This window comes from Aegilops tauschii, chromosome 4 (assembly GCF_002575655.3).
Source record: "Aegilops tauschii subsp. strangulata cultivar AL8/78 chromosome 4, Aet v6.0, whole genome shotgun sequence".
Taxonomy (NCBI): Eukaryota; Viridiplantae; Streptophyta; class Magnoliopsida; order Poales; family Poaceae; genus Aegilops; species Aegilops tauschii.
The window spans coordinates 275,048,407-275,064,725 of NC_053038.3; positions in this window are offsets into that span (position 1 = coordinate 275,048,407).

A 16,319-nucleotide genomic window follows, 5' to 3' on the forward strand; every position below is an offset into this window, starting at 1 on the left:
GAGGAAGTCTTAACCTTGCGCGGTGCCATGGGCGGCGGATGCAGATCAAGGATGGAGCAGATCTGGAGATAGCGGCGGCAAAGAGCGAGAAAGGGAATCTAGAGCGAGGCAAGGAAGAGGCAATGAAGGAAAGAACTGCTCGCGCCAGCCTTTGTTAGGGCAAGCAGTTGCCGAGGCAGCGTGGGGAAGTGGAGACGCCCACGTCCAATCAACCGCCATGCGTCAACGAGGCCGCAGGCCTGTTGGGGCCCGCGGTGCTCCGAACTTGACCCTTGGCTTCGCCGCGAAGCCAAGCCCGATTGCACCTTGGGCCCGGGGGCTACTGTCGGCATTCTGGGAACGGGGGTCCCCAGACTTGCCTGCCTGTGGCCCACAGCGTGGCCAAGCAGCAGGCCGTACGGCCCATCTTTGTCTACAAGGCACCCAAGACCCTCGCGAGGCGGACGATGCAAGACCTCCTCCGGAGTGGAGTAGCCAAGCAGGCTCACGAGGAGCGGATATATCAAGGCGAGGTAAACCTCACGAGGCTCTCGTGACGTGAGCCATGACGAACGGTACCAGGCGGGTGCTAGTGCGCGCAGCATCCCTATTTCCTCTTTGGTGCTAAGGAGGCCAGCGCAGGCGAAGAGTACTGAGGCATCAGGCAAAGTTTGCCATATTGGTGCAACGAGACCGAGACCAGGAGGACGGCAAGGCGGAGGTCATCATAGAGCCCAAGACGGCGTCACCCCAGAGCTTTTCGCAGGCGAAGACTGCTTTTGTTAGGATAGCTTGTACTAGTTGTCCCCCTTCAAATTTGCCCGCCGTTGTTGGCTCCCTTCCCGCTAGATATTTGGGAAGAGGAGCAGGGCCTCTATAAATAGGACTAGCCACCACAGTAGGAGGCAACTGATCCCGAACTAGTTCGGATCATCCTCATCTACACAAGCACAAGAACACCTCAACCTCAGGAGGCTGTTCTTCCCTTGTACTGTTCATCATCAGCCCAAGAGGCAATCCACCACCACCACACTAGAGTAGGGTATTAAACCACAACGGTGGCCCGAACCAGTATAAATCTCATGTCTTTCTGTGTTGCGAGTTCATCGAGTTCGTCCGCGAGATCTTAGCGACCTAGAGTGTAGATCGGTAGGAGGGAGAGACTTCGCGCGCACCCCAGTGTTTGAACCTTAAGGGTTTGCCGGAACCCCACATCCGACAGCCATCCCCCCTTCCCCCTCTTTATAAAGGGGCGGGGTCGGGGCTCGACCGCCCCGCTCGGCCAATCCAGCCACTAGAGACGCAGGGAATCAGGACCGACCCGCTGCCCCAACCAGCGACAACCCGGTTTCCCGCCTCCACCGCTTGCCACCCCAGGCGCATGAAGGACGCGTGGCGGACATGCAGAACTGAGGGGACGGGTGAAGCGACCTCTCCCCACCCCGTGATCGTGGGAAGTGGACGCCTTGAAGACCGCGACCCGCCCCGTTCAGTAAATGAGTCGCGCCTCCATGCCTCCCTCTGTCTACAGGGAAGGCGCGAGCCGCCTCTTTACTGCGATATGACTCAAGCGTGTGGAAACCGGCCTGCGCCTGCCGCCCACGTCACGCACACCCCCACGTCGTGCCGCGCGCGAGGGTCGTGGGAAGCGAAGCGCGCAAAGAGTTTTACCGTGGTAAAAACTGCCCCGCCTGCCCGCGCACCGTTTTGGGCCTGGCCCAACAACGTGTTGCGCTTATGTGTGGCCCAGGCCCGGGGGCTCCTGTTGGTGTACGAAAAGAGGGGCACACTTTTTTACCCCTTTACCTGTGCACGGGCAGTCGGAGCCACGCCCACGGTCACACCAAGCAGAACAGGGGAGGTGAGCCAAGGCAAGACCGAAGCCCAAGATAATCAGAGCAACGCCAAGGCCGAGACCACAAGGAGCAGAGGGACGAAGCAGGCTCCCCCGGCAAGACCCTTGCCGGGGCAGCTCGCCCCACACAAACTGAGCGAGCCACCCTTGAACCCACGGTCCCCAACGCCATCATCCACGTGGGGCCAGGGCTCGGGAAGGCACCTCTATGGTGGCATGCTGATCTTTGTGAAGACATATTCAAGATCAGATGAGGATTAGAAGACGACGATCCTCGGCAAGATCCTTGCCGAGGAAGGCCACCAGACCCCCGGCAAGGCCCTTGCCGGGGACGACAGCGCGCCACGGCAAGACACTTGCCGGGCCACAGGGCAAGGCCCTCACCAAGGACGCCAGCAGGGCCACCGCCAGGCCCACGCCAACCAAGCTTCCACCGCCGTTCACATGCAGCTGCTAGCCCAACTAGCTGGGCGGGCACCTGCGTGGCAACATGCAGCCCCTAGGCAAACTCATCGAGCGCCTGCGTGGCGGCATGCAGATCTTCGTGAAGGCTCCACCACCGCGCCACCTCAGCTGCCTGCCTGCCTACATGGCGCCGCACGCATCGCTGGCCAAGGCACGTGTCGAAGCAAGGAGGAGTGGCGACGGATGGGACGGGCCTCGCCCACGTCCCCGATAAAGCAGGGGGACACCTAAGCTACGCATTAAATGCGTCTTCTCCTGTAATACGAGCGATAAGCTCAGGGCACTGTGCGCCTTTCCACCTCCCGTGTGCCACTGTGGCAGCCCCTTTCGACTATAAAAGAAGGCCCATGGCATACTGGAGAAGGATTCGGCTCTTTGGAACCACGCACTCACCACAGCTAGTTCGAGAGCTCAAGAACTCTCTAAAATACACCCACCAAAGCAGGACTAGGGTTTTACGCATCCTCGTGGCCCGAACCTGGGTAAACGCTCCTTGTGCTGGCTACTGATCCTACACTTCTTGCAACCCTGCGCCCCGGAAACCGTAGTAGGGATTCTTGTGATCCCATAGGTGTCATTTCCCCCGACAGTAACACCTCATATCACTTTGCGGCCTCACGCACGGTATCCCCACGGGTGTCGCCTTACCATGGCCCGGGACCGTTTGCGCCTTTTGGCTCACGTATATGATAATGTCGCTAGCATCCGTATGATAGAGAACCCGGGCCGACATGACTAGTCGTGAACCCAAAGTGGCACTAACTTACGGGGACAGGCATACATGAATCAACATCGAGCATGTCGGTTAGCAGCGTGCGAATCCGGGCTGTAGCACTGGGCTAACAGGACTCCGGTGAACCGGGCTGTAGCAGGCTGGGCAGGACTCTGGATGTCACCGCGTGACATTTCCCGAAGGGACAGACATAGGAACGAAGTGAATCACATGCCGGCCAGTCAAGTGTTCCGGAGCAGTAGTGCTGGGCTAGCAGGACTCCGGTGAACCGGGCTGTAGCGGAGTACTATGTCTCATGGAAGCACATGACTACATTTCCCCATAAGAGAGGCTAGCAAGGATAAACAACTAGGTTGTCGCATCCCACACATACCAAGCATTTCAATCATACACACAATATGCTCGATATGTGTAAATACAACATGGCATCACAACAAAACTCTACGACTCAAAGTATTTATTCATTAGGCTCCGAGGAGCGAGATATTACAAACATGGGTCTCATGACCCAACATTCAGAGCATACAAGTCAAAGCACATGGGGAAGCTTAGAATGTACCCAGCAAGACTTACATCAAAACTAGCTACATATGCATCAGTATCAACAAACGGGGTGGTGGAGTTTGACTGCAGCAAGCCAACTTTGACTCAGTGGCTATCCTAAGCTATGACTGCAAGTAACTCTTTTGAGGTGGCGCACATAAGTCCACATATTCCCTATTTCAATACACCACTATGGATCCGCTCCCGTCTCCCTACGAGAACGTCATCCATAGCACTCATGCTTATCTTGCGCATTTTAGAGTATCCACTTTCACTTGTCTATGAACTGTTATAGGCAACCCAGAGGTCCTTCACCACGGACGCGGCTATTCGAATAGATGATGTTAACCCTGCAGGGGTGTACTTCTTCACACACGCTCTCACCACTTACCGCCGTTTACATGACATGTACTCGGCAACGTTCAAGCGGAAGCCCAACGAGGGTGTCGGCCACAGCCTACCTAAATACTCAAGCCTCTAGTCCAGGTTTATTGCCAATTCAGGTTCCATCCGCAGGGAGTCCGGCCGAGGTTTCCACATACGGCCCCGAACGATGTGTACAGGGTTCCGCGACACCAAACGGGCGCCCCGCATACCCGGCCACGTGCCTACCGCATCACAGCCCACCCCTCGGGTCAGCGCTGCGCATGGCCTACAGCATACTACAAACACCAGAAACTACTTGCAACTCCTGGACAAAGGACAAGGGCGGTTAAGAAGCCGAGAGGGTCCATTGGTTTCGGGCCCAATGCATGGTAGTAGCTATTCATGGATCACAAACATAGATCTCAGTTCCTGAGGACGGCATCAGTGAGGCAACCCGCCATGTACTCCTACATGGCCTCTCACCGCTACCTTTACCAAATCATGTTCACACACTTAGCTCACACATAGTAGGACATGTTCATCACCATTCCAATTCATTCCCGATGAATCAGACCTGACTCAACCCTAAGCAGTAGCAGGCATGAAAAACAAGCATGAATGAGTAGGCACATCAGGGCTAAAACAACTCCTACTTATGCTAGTGGGTTTCATCTATTTACTGTGGCAATGACAGGTCATGCAGAGGAAAAGGGGTTCAACTACGGCAAGAAGTAACAGATGGATCATTGTTGTCCTAATGCAGTAAAGGAGAGCAGGAGCGAGAGAATGGGATTGTATCGGAATGAACAAGGGGGTTTTGCTTGCCTGTCACTTCTGAAGATAGTATAGTTCTTCATCGGTGTCATCGATCACATCGTCGGTAGGTCATCTACTGAGAGGGGGCAAACACCGGCAACAAAGAAGGAAACACAATCAATGCAATGCACAATATGATGCATGAATGTGACATGGCGAAATGAGTGTGTTGAGCTAATGCAACTAATCCCAGAAGGGTTTGAGTCAATTTGAACCAAGGGTTCAAATTCCAACTCAAGTTATGAATTTATAAAGTACATTATCATGTTTTGATCTAAACAGCAAGGTTAAGTTGCTTTGTCATGCATGAAACCAGTAGCGATGGATAGATTGAATTTTTCTGATCAAATTTCATATATAAATCTTTGCATTTGGAGTTACAGATTAATTTCTATGAATTTTTGAAGTTTGTAGCATTTTCTGGAATTTCCTATATAAGAATAAATCCAGTAAATGCTTTATTGCGTCAGCAGTGTGTCAGGGTGACGTCAGCAGTCAACGGGGACGGTCCAGGTCAAACCTGACTGGTGGGTCCCGCGTGTCAGTGTCATTAGTCTAACTAATTTTTAGTTAGTCCTAATCCTAACTTAATTAGCAGGCAGGTCCCACTTGTCATAGACCCAGGGGGTCAAACTGGGTCCACTCGGGGTCAACTCGGTCAGCGGGGTCAAACTCACCGGCGTTTAGCCGCCGGCGAGGCCAAACACGGCAGGGCAGTGCGGGATTCGTGCTCCGGCGACCAAAACGACGGCGGAGCACATCTGCGTGATGCGGGGAGTCAGCCGCGTCAAGCGGTGGAAGTGGGTGGAGCTGGGGTGGCCGGAAACATCGCCGGCGATGACCTTGGCGGTCGCCAGAGTTCGGGCGAGGTTGAAGCTGTCGCTATGAGGCACGGCAAGGCGCGTGGGGAGGTGCTATGGGCTTCTGCGAGTGCGGTGAAGACCATGGCGTGCTCGGAATCAAGCCAACGTGGCTGTGGCCACGACGGCGAGGGGCTCAGGCGGCAGCGCGTTTCGGTCCTCGGTGAAGTAGCGGCTATGGCGAGGAAAAGAGCACGTGAGAGAGGGGAAAAGAGGGAGGGGCTCACGGTGTTTCGAATGAAGGAGACGGCGAGCTCGGGGGCAGCCTGACGGCGACGTACGGGCGACGGTGATCTCGGTCAACCCGAGGTTGAAGAAGACGGCGGTGAGGGCGTTCGGGCGCGTCCGGCGACGGGTGGCTCGGCGGAGGGCTTCAGCGAGAGGATACGAAGCTCGAGGGCACGAAGGCGAGGCGAGGCGGTGGCTCTGGGCACGGTGGCAACGAACGGTGGCGACGGCGGCGCTCGGTTGCGCTCTGTTCTTGCGGGAGAGAGGTCCAGAGGGGAAAGTGAGAGAGGAGAGAGGCAGAGGGAAACGAGGGCATCTCCGTGGCGCGGTTGGAAGCGCCGAGACGCCGTGAGGTGGCAAGCAGGGGCTGGCGCGGCTCAACTGTGCGCCGGGCACGCAGCTGCTTCTCCTCCTGGCAGGAGGAAGAAGACAGTGCTGCCCCTGGTGGGCTGGGCCGCCAAGTGGACTGGCCAGCTGGGCTGCCCAGGTGAGCCAGGTAGGTTTCTCTCTCTCCTTTATTTCCTGTTTTTCTGTTTCTTCTGTAACTTTGTGGCTTTTCTAAAAATACTAAAACTAACTCAAAAATCATGAAACTTCTCATGCCCACTGTATGGAATATTTCCAACAGTAAACATTTTAGTTTATGATTATTTGGACATTTAAAATATTTTATAGCATTTAAATGTCCAAATGCAAATAACATATGATTTAATCCAGTGACCTTGTGATGTCCTAGAAAAGTGTGCACCATTTTTGTCAGAGGTTCTAGACCAAGTCAAAGATGATGAACATTTTAGAAGGGCATTTCAGGTTCATTGAAAAGAATTTTGGTAAACCCTAGTTGGATTAAGGGGGTGCTGGGGGTTCTGTCATCCCCATTTCAACTTTCTGAGAAATTTAGACATGATGCACACATGAAGGGCTAGCCTAGTGCATACCAGAACTAGGGATGTGACAACTCACCCCAACTAAACAAAAATCTCGTCCTGAGATTCAAGTCGTGAGGTAAGAAGACAGAGGGACACAAGCTAATACAATCTTCGTGATCCAGATGTCTTTCTCGAGGATGTTGATTCATTGCATCACCTTGATCTTGATGTCTTGCTTGAGAACTACATCCAACATGACAACGAGAAGAAAGGGAGAATTTTAGAAGAATCGATCTTCTTGAGGTTCGAGCAACATAGGATCATCTTAATGATCACAAGATTAACTCACGGAATGAGACTTAGAAACATCTCTAGAGCTGAGAGGCAAAACATGCACCAGGAGGGAGAGAAGAAACAATTTTACGAGGGTTTCAAAGTAGCGAGGAAACAATTACCATGATTCCATATTGGGACACCTTGGGAAAGGTGACTCATAGAATTATTCCCTTAAGTGGCAAAAAATTACTTTTGATACAGAGATCATTGGAACTCTCTATACCAGCCTAAGGAAATTCACAAACGACCGTTTGAAGGAGTTCGGAGGAATGGCACACTCGGGCTAGAATGGATGATGTGGACTACCTTGTTGAAGACAACGCAATGGATGATTTTGCTTATCATCAGAAATGGATGGGATCCATTGGTAGGTCCACATTGGAAGATGATCTTGGACAGCAACTGCCGAGAGGGGCAGCCCATGGGAAATTGGCACAATGGCGGTACAAGCTGGGAACAAAATGCAAATGTTGGGAATGTTCCAACCATCATATCTGCCTGAGATTCAGATCTGGTTGGTGTCAGGATATTCCAGGCTCATCAAATCTAGAAAAAAATGAAAGTTTGCAACACAAATCGACGAGATGACGTTGCGAGATTCTCGGGGAGTGAACTACGATAGCAAGCTCCAACACATGAGCTGGTTCTTCTACATACATGTGAACACGTTGTCCAAGACAAGCATGACCACATAGTAGTCTTACAATGAAACACTACCGAGTTCTGATTGGGAACCATCATTACGGAGAGCGAAGTCCTACGCATGTACCTTCGGGTCCTTAAGGATTAGCACTTAAGAACTTATTTTCCTTGAACAAATCAATCAGTGGCTTGGTGTGCTAGGGAATACATATGGAGTGGAGGTAATTAATCTACCAAACCATAGAATACATTCGCACATGCATAACTGACTTGGGATGGTACCAGAGGAAACAAAAACAATCTTTCTCGAACTCACGGCGGCAACTTGCACCAAATGCACATGAATTTGAGGAAGTCACTTCTTCCATCCAAGCATAAGCTTCATGAACGGAACACGAAGGCATTGCTTACAAAGTTTTCAACACTAGGTTGATGTTCAACATGAATCATGGGGGAGACAAAATGCTGCTGAGGGGCTCAACAACAACTCATCGGAATTTCCATATCACTGGACTTCCACCATCATGTGAACACGGTGATAGAATTGGTCAGACCAGAAGATGTAATGGTGTATGCTTGAGGGATCAACCACGAGTAAGACAACATTACGAACATCGTTGATTCTGATTTGACTTGATGATAGCCCATACTCAAGTCAAAGTTTTGACAAGGCAATAGATCCAACAACTGATCACAAGGACCAATCGATGGAGATATCATCTTTCTTCAACACACACAAAAGAAATCCCTTAACATGAACTAAGTCAGACAAGCTTTTATCTTCCAACTCTCCAAGTTGTTGTTTGGCTTAACCAACTAGCTCAGGGGTATCCAACATAGATTCTTGGAGAATGGGTGGTTTGGAGGAAAACCAACATGATCACGAACTCAACATAGCGGACAGGTGACAACCTGGTAATACTTCCGAGAAGATATTCGGAACATCACGAACCACCGATATGTTACTAAGCTCGAGAACAATCTTGCTTTTCAAGGCAAGACGATGTGATCAAAAGAGCAAAGGTTTGACAAAATCCTAACTCATCGATCGAAGAGTGCACCAACAAAAATGGACTAGGTAGCACGATCAGTCCTAGGATGGTGATTCAATAACCAACACACTAAGGATGAGAAAATTGTCCCATAACTACCAAGCATCGGACTTGCTAGGAGTATTGATTTCACGCATCACAGTTCACTTGTCGGCATTGTGGTTACAATAACAGGGAACCGAGGAATGAAGCAATGATGGCGAGAAGTATAACTGCGTCAAGAATTCATAAGAGATGGTGCAATTCTCATGACAATCCTGACATAAAGGGGTAATACTCCAGGGTAGAACAGAGCAAAAGCTGGATTGGCATTTGATCTGCAGTACACAACTACTTTGACCCAATCCTGGATATGGATGAGGTACTGGAGTTTGTTTCTCCTAGTCATTCTGGAATAGAATGGCTTGATGAACCACAAGAGTAATAGGCATCGATAACACGAGTGCACGACTACTCCTGACTACAAATTGATAGACGGAGGTCAGAATACAACTAATGAGGGACAACTCAAAGAACATATGATTTTGTGAGTTATGGATGCATGAATTAGCATGTCGAAGGAGCTCAACATATTTCTTCCGGATAACCCATGCAGAAAGGTTGAACTGGCAGAATCACAATATAGAATGGAGAACTCATCGAGGGCACTCCTGTTGTGATCTTTTGATCCAACAAACTTCTGCCATAAGTGGTTCATAGTATTTGGAAGAAGGAAATACCACGGACCTCGAGGACTAATGCAAAGGTTACTAATAACCTAAAGGAACAAGCAAACACTATCAACATGAAGTAAGTAGGGTGAATCTCGGGTTCAATAACCCAGGAATAGAATGCCTACTAACTAAGTGGCATCACGGGATGCTTTTGAGAATGATGGCCAGAATCATCACACTGGGACACAAAACATGGCTAGATTACTAGGTAATCTTCTAAGACAGCTAGGGCCATATTATAACTCCAACATATATGTCAAGGCAATGGAGTACCTCAATAGACCGTTTAGTGCGCTTAATCTGGCCCAAAAGGACATCGAGAACTGGGAGGAAGGATTTGCAAATGCATAAGATTCTTTAGATACCTGGGATGACTCGGACAGCATAACGGATATAAATGCCCAAAAATATTGCAGACATCCTGCAAAATAGTGGCATGACCACTCAACATCACAATATCAAGGTTCTGAGGCCAGCTATGAACATACGGAAGTAGTAGAAACTGAACTGAGACTTGAAACTATCAATTCTATAAGTCTATGGATTAGTAACACGTCATCCTGATAGATAGATGAGAGGGCCTAGTTCTTAATCCCCATAGAAAATAAGAGGTTGACTCAGATCAGAAGGGCATAAGGTAAAGGAGTGAAAAGAACATTACATTCCCTTCCACAATGAATTCCCTTATATAACTAAAGCATTTCTAGACTCAACTTCGACCAGTTTGGCTTGGTAATCCTACAGGCAGTCAGGCTCTGATACCAAAGCTGTTATGTAATGCCCCGAGACCGACGCTCCAGACGCTTTCCATGTTTTGCATTGTTGCCGCGTGTTATTTTTGTTTGTTGCATTTCATCATAGCATCATGCACTTTGCATCTGCATGTTTTCATAAAGTTTGCATCCGTTCGTAGTTGCCGCGTCCCTCCTCGCCTCCGTTGACCTTTCTCAGTCCAACCGTTCTTGTGTTGTCCGACCATTTGACCCTCTCTGCATAGTGCACTGACCCCCTCGCGCGCGCCCGGAAGTTGTCCCGAACCCAACCCGCTCTGTCATGACCAATGGGTCCGGATCATCCCCTAACATCTACAAAGCATCTCCGTTTTCTTATTAGGACTCCCTACCTATTTATTTCTCGGCCGTCCGATTATGATCGGAGGGGCTAGATAGCCCTTAACCTAATCCACGTGATGTATATATATATCATCCAACCCTAGATCCTAGGCACCTTGTCCCATCCTTCCATTCCCTCTGCCGCCACCAGACCAACTCCCTTCGCTCTCGGGATCTTCCCAGATCCCTCCCGATCCACCCACCTACCTCCCTTGGTTTCTGCTACCGCCCAATCCACAGCCTCCAATGCCTCGTCCCTGAGCCGAGCACCATGGAAGAGGAGCAGCACTCCGCCCTCTCCCTGCTTTGCACTTGAACACCAGCCGCATCGAGCGCCCGCAGCTCCATTCCCGTGCGCCTCCTCTGCTCGGCCTCGCCGCCGTTCCGCCTCCCCCAGCAAGCTCCGGTGATCTCCAGGACCCTGCGCCGCCGGAGCTGCTCCGTCCGCCGCCCGAACCTGCCAAGACGAGCACCAGCAGGGCCGCCCTCTCCTTCCCTATCTCTCCTTTCTTCTTCCCTTCTCCCTCCCGTCTCATCACCCTGCCTCTTCTCCACAGGAACTGGCGCGCCGCCTGACTCCCTCGATCTGCGACGGGAAACTCCTCAAGCCGCCACCAACTTCTTCCAGGAGCCCGTGGCCTTCTCTGCTTCCCCTCCTCGTGCCTCGCCAGTAGCAAGCTCCACAGCGCCAAGTTCCCCTGCTCGGTCCCCTGCTTCCTCTGTGTTGAGCAGCAGCTCGAGCGCTGCGCTCGATCGCGCGCCTCGTCCGCCCCGCCGCAAGCCGACCGAACCAACGGGAATCGCCTCGACGCCGTCCAAGCTCCTCCATCGGCCACCTCTACGAGCAGAGCCACCAGACCAGCAAGCATGTGCCTCGCGCCTTCTCCTCTCCTTCTATCTCTTTTCTTCCCTCTCTGTATCTTCTCTGAATTTTCCCCGCCGTGGTCGCCTCTCCGTAGGTCGCCGATGCTTCGACGGGATCAAGCCACCGAAGCTCCTGCACCAACCCTACCGTCGCCGCTCCACGCCCCAAGTCCCTCGCCTCGCCGCCCCTTCGCCCGCTCGTCGGAGCTCTGCTCCAGCCGCCGCCCGCAGCTCCGTGCATCGAACAGCAGAACGATCGCACGAGCAGCGCTCGCGTTGACCGCGCCCTTGCCCAGCGGCCTCGCTCGGCCTGCCTCCACCAACTGCGCCTCAACCCATGGTGAGCCACCGCAGCGGGCGCCTTCCACTATTGGCCCAAGTGCAGATTCGGCCCGTAGATGTTTTTTCCAGTTCTGCGAATTTAGCATTATCCCAGGATTTACCAGTCTTGGAGAAAAACCCCTCATGTTCATGCATATAGTAACTAATTAACCGTGCATCGGTTTAAAATGATTTGTATATGAAAAGTGCTTATAATTTTATCTAGTGTCATAATATGCTGCTCGCATCCATGTTTAAAATGTTTAAAATGTTGTTTGTTTAATTTTGCTCAAATGCCATGTTAAAATGATTTAATCCATAACTAAATAACCGTAGCTCTGATTTAAATAAACTTTATATGTAAATGGGGTAGAATAATGCATAGATTAACTTGGTGCACATTATTTTGCTATTTAACAACAATAAAATTGTGTTTATGGCAGAATAGTAGCAAATTCAAAATATGCATATGAGGATTTTCCGGAATTGTTGTTCGTTGTTTCCGACCTCATTTAAATTGCCTAGATAGGTAGTTTTGCTATGATTCACATCTTGCCATGCTTAACCATAGTTAATATTGTTGGGTACATAAACAGGTGAGAACTAAATAATTGATGTTGTGTTTCGTCAATATGCAACTCGTTGCATATTGAGCTCCACTTAATTTGTAGTGTTGTTTGTTGCATTTTCCATGCCATGAATCATTAAATCGGACATGCATCATACTTGATTTTGCATCATGCCATGTGTATGTGGTGGTTGTTTGCTATGTTGTTTGTTTCTTTCCGGGTTGCTTCTCTCGTTAGCTTCGGTTTCGTTCCGGAGTTGTGAGGATTCGTTCGACTACGTCTGTTTGTCTTCTTCATGGACTCGTTCTTCTTCCTAGCGGGATTTCAGGCAAGATGACCATACCCTCGAAATCACTTCTATCTTTGCTTGCTAGTTGTTCGCTCTAGTGCTTTGCCGCGCTACCTACCACTTGCTATATCATGCCTCCCATATTGCCATGTCAAGCCTCTAACCCACCTTTCCTAGCAAACCGTTGTTTGGCTATGTTACCGCTTTTGCTCAGCCCCTCTTATAGTTTTGCTAGTTGCAGGTGAAGATGAAGTTTGTTCCATGTTGGAACATGGATATGTTGGGATATCACAATATCTCTTATTTAATTAATGCATCTATATACTTGGTAAAGGGTGGAAGGCTGGGCCTTATGCCTGGTGTTTTGTTACACTCTTGCCGCCCTAGTTTCCGTCATACCGGTGTTATGTTCCTTGATTTTTGCGTTCCTTACGCGGTTGGGTGATTTATGGGACCCCCTTGACAGTTCGCTTTGAATAAAACTCCTCCAGCAAGGCCCAACCTTGGTTTTACCATTTGCTACCACCTATCCCTTTTTCCCTTGGGTTCTGCAGACTCAAGGGTCATCTTTATTTTATACCCCCCCCCCCCGTGCCAGTGCTCCTTCGAGTGTTGGTCCGAACCGAGCTGCCTGCGGGGCCACCTTGGGGAAACTTGAGGGCTGGTTTTACTCGTAGCTAGTCTCATCCGGTGTTGCCCTGAGAACGAGATATGTGCAGCTCCTATCAGGATTTGTCGGCACATCGGGCGGCTTTGCTGGTTTTGTTTTACCATTGTCTAAATGTCTTGTAAACCGGGATTCCGAGACTGATCGGGTCTTCCTGGGAGCAGGTTTATCCTTCGTTGACCATGAGAGCTTATAATGGGCTAAGTTGGGACACCCCTGTAGGGTATTATCTTCCGAAAGCCGTGCCCGCGGTTATGTGGCAGATGGGAATTTGTTAATATCCGGTTGTAGAGAACTTGACACTTGACTTAATTAAAATGCATCAACTGTGTGTGTAACCGTGATGGTCTCTTTTCGGCGGAGTCCGGGAAGTGAACACGGCTTTTGGGTTATGTTTGACGTAAGTAGGAGTTCAGGATCACTTCTTGATCATTACTAGTTGACGACCGTTCCGTTGCTCCTCTTCTCGCTCTTATTTGCGTATGTTAGCCACCATATACGCTAGTGCTTGCTGCAGCTCCACCTCACTACCCTTTCATACCCATTAGCTTAAATAGTCTTGATCTCGCGGGTGTGAGATTGCTGAGTCCTCGTGACTCACAGGTTCTACAAAACAGTTGCAGGTGCCGACAAGACCAGTGTAGATGACGCAACCGAGCTCAAGTGGGAGCGCGATGAAGCTCTTGTTCATTGTGTTGTTTCATTTCCTGTTGATCAGTAGTGGAGCCCAGTTGGGACGATCGGGGACCTAGCATTTGGGGTTGTCTTCTTTGTATTTGGTTTTGACCGTAGTCGGTCTATGTGTGTATCTTGAATGATGTATGATTTTATGTATTTATTGTGTGAAGTGGCGATTGTAAGCCAACTCTTTATCCCATTCTTGTTCATTACATGGGATTGTGTGAAGATGACCCTTCTTGCGACAAAACCACCATGCGGTTATGCCTCTAAGTCGTGCCTCGACACGTGGGAGATATAGCCGCATCGTGGGTGTTACAAGTTGGTAATCAGAGCCATCCCCGACTTAGGAGCCCCCTGCTTGATCGAATCGCTGGCTATGTTGAGTCTAGAACAAAAATGTTTTGAGTCTTAGGATTATATATATCGGAGAGTAGGATTCTTTTTACTCCTCAGCCCCTTCGTCGCTCTGGTGAGGCCTCCTGTTGTAGAAGTTTTGATTTTTCTCTCCTCAAATTTCACTAAAAAAATTAGGATCACGCAGGTATCTTGGAATCGTTCCGATGGTTTTGTGACGAGAACATTGTTCTTGGTGCCTCCTGACATTTAGGGGTTGTGGCAGTGTCCCGGGGAGTTGAGCTCTGAGGTGTTGTCATCACAATTTTATCGTTGCAGTTCTGGAATACCTGAGTTTCGCCGACATCGAAAATCTCTTTTATGCAGTTGTTGGTGAGATCACCTCGACGCCACCCAGTACTGGGGCGGGAGTTCGGGAGTATTGCCATAACTCGTATAACGGATGCTTTTCGAAGGTTGAGGTAAATGATTTCCGAAGGTTTCTTGGTTATGTGTTGAAGGATGGACAGCTGGATCTAGGTATTGTTAGTTTGGGTGAGATATATTGTGTCCCCTGTATCCCCAACACCTGATTGCATAACCAGAAAGTTTCGGGAGTTTATAAGTGGGAATTCAAGTAGCTCCTAGGATATCTTTCCGACAGATGCATGATATGAGATTGGGGTTCGACGTCTAGTGGTCCGCCTTTCCACGGTTGGTTTTACAGTGGTCTCGTAGTGTCTTAAAGAGTCCTTGGCTATGCCGACTCGGGGACGCTTCGTATGTCATGTGCACTGCCTTGTACATGATGGTGTTGTACGATCGAGCCCGTGTGGGCCCCACCACGAAAACTTCGGACGAAATCTCTATCATATGTTTGTTCCGGCTTATTCTGCAAGCCAATCCTTTGTTTTGTTTTGTTTTGTGGTATTCGAGTTGCTTCAATGACAAGTGTTTATTCCATACCTTATTCTAAGCGGTGTTCTCAATTCCTATGTGGATACTAATCATTCTTGACCATCGAATTGCCATCTTAATTCTATTTCCAACCGGTGCGTTTCTTTTCAAGATGATCCCATCATTCTCCCCATCTGCAAGATCAATTCTAAGTTTTCTCAATGATGTCTGTTTCATTCATCCCAAGTTGCCTTTCTTTTCCCGCCCTCCGACCCTTTTCTACAAGGACTCAGATTTCTTAATCAAGTTTCCTTTTATTGATGGGAAGTTTCTTCATTCTTTTCCTTTAATGTTTTTATCTGGTGATTTCTCATGAATATACTAAGGGAGCTTCAAGTTCATCATTCTTTGTTCTTTTTTCTTCTTCGGTGGATTCAATTCAAGCTTTGTCGATCATATCCTTTCCTCGTTTCAAATGTTTTCTCATGCCGGTGCACCTCTTAATCATCCACCTCTTGCTATTCATGTTTATCTGGAGTGCTGAAGGTATCCCAGAGAATTCATGTTTCTATTCTTAATCCTTTCTAGCTATTTCGAGGTCTTACCTTATTCAAGCCATTTAATTGAACCGGCGCAATCTCTCTTTTAAATCGTTCAACGGTGTATCTGTTGAGTGGGCCCTAACCCACAGGTCTTTTCCCAGGATCTTACCTGACTCTTCTAATCTTCCCGGAGCTTCTCAAATTCATTTCAAAGTTTGACGTAAGAATGAGTTTTCATCAGACATATGTCTTTCTCCAATATCTTTCAAATTCTTTTCATCGTTGGTTCAACCTTTCGAATTTTCATTCCGGAGTGCCTCAACAACTCATGGTGGTGTTTCTCATCGTCATTCTCAACATTTCAAGATCAAGGTAAAAGAATTTCTCTTGAATCTTGGTCCGTTCTCTTGAAGATTCATGGTTCTAACTTGTTGCCATCCTCTCAAATTGTTTCCAATCGCGCAATTCTTTTCACCCATCCGGAGCAATTCATGAGTCTTTTCATTTCTTGATCATCCAAAGGCCATCATTCCAAAAGATTTCTTCGTTCTAAGTTTTCAGCTTCGTTCTCCAATTATTCTAAATTG